The following is a 950-nucleotide window of genomic DNA, read 5'->3' as shown; positions in this document are numbered from 1 at the left end:
TTTTTCAGGACCCCCTTTCATTTTGTTTACTTTTTTTTTTTTTTTTTTTTTTTTCCTGAAACACGAAGTTCAGCACATTGGCAGAAGACATCCAGGAATCTTGCCAGTGGAAATCTCACTTCTTAAGTAGTCTTTTCTGTATTCTGTAGCCCCAGATACATTCTCCTGGTTGCGCTAATCCAGATTAAATTCATGAGGTTAACTGAGCTACTCTAGATTTGCACAGGCATAAAAAAAAGTGTAATGTGACTTCTTTGTGTGTCCTTCCTGTGGCTGCTCAGCAATGTGACTTTAAGGTCTCCTTCACTGTCAGTTTTGTGTTTTCTCTCGTTCTCTTGCATCACATGAAAGTTTAAGATGGGCCTGTTGTAAGAGGTATTTAGGCAGGCTGCACTGCAGGGTCTTTTTTCTGACCTTCAGCCTCGTGGACCCCAAAGTCAGGATCCAAAGAGCACTTTGCAGCTGGTGAGATGACTGTGAGCTGGATGAGCTTCAAACAAAGCTCCTTTCTGATGACAGAGGAGAAGTCTGGCTCCTCTCTTCCAGGCATCAGCACTCTTATTTTACTACCAGGAGAGTTACTAACACAGACCTTCTGTGCCATATGCTGATTGCGAGGAGACCGGTCAGCAGCTTTGGCATGAGCATTTGTAACCACTACTTTGTAACTGGAAAATGGACTTGGAGGCACTTGGTTTTTTTCTGTTAGGAAGTCAGAAGTGTTTTCCTTCAAGAAGCCACCAGTTTGAAGCAGTGAATTCTTGAAGAGACTGAAATATTCTCCTAAAAGACATCATTTGAGCACCAGCTTCAGTCACCTGCAGCATACCGAGTTCCCAGGCTGGATCCTAGGGGAAAACCAAAATGCGTCGTTCTGCCTTTCTACCTGCCAGTTTGATGTATTTAAAACACAGCTCCCCGGGTCTTTTTTTTTTTTTTTTTTTGGGTTT

General features: G+C 42.7%; 1 protein-coding gene across 1 annotated transcript in view; it reads left to right on the top strand.

Moving 5' to 3' along the window:
• Positions 1–950, top strand: part of SYNE3 (spectrin repeat containing, nuclear envelope family member 3) — a 34,126-nt gene that overhangs the window by 32,834 nt on the left and 342 nt on the right. The window lies entirely within an intron of this gene.

This window comes from Buceros rhinoceros, unplaced genomic scaffold (assembly GCF_000710305.1).
Source record: "Buceros rhinoceros silvestris isolate BGI_N320 unplaced genomic scaffold, ASM71030v1 scaffold13284, whole genome shotgun sequence".
NCBI classification, from domain to species: domain Eukaryota; kingdom Metazoa; phylum Chordata; class Aves; order Bucerotiformes; family Bucerotidae; genus Buceros; species Buceros rhinoceros.
This window is presented reverse-complemented; position numbering and strand designations above follow the sequence as displayed.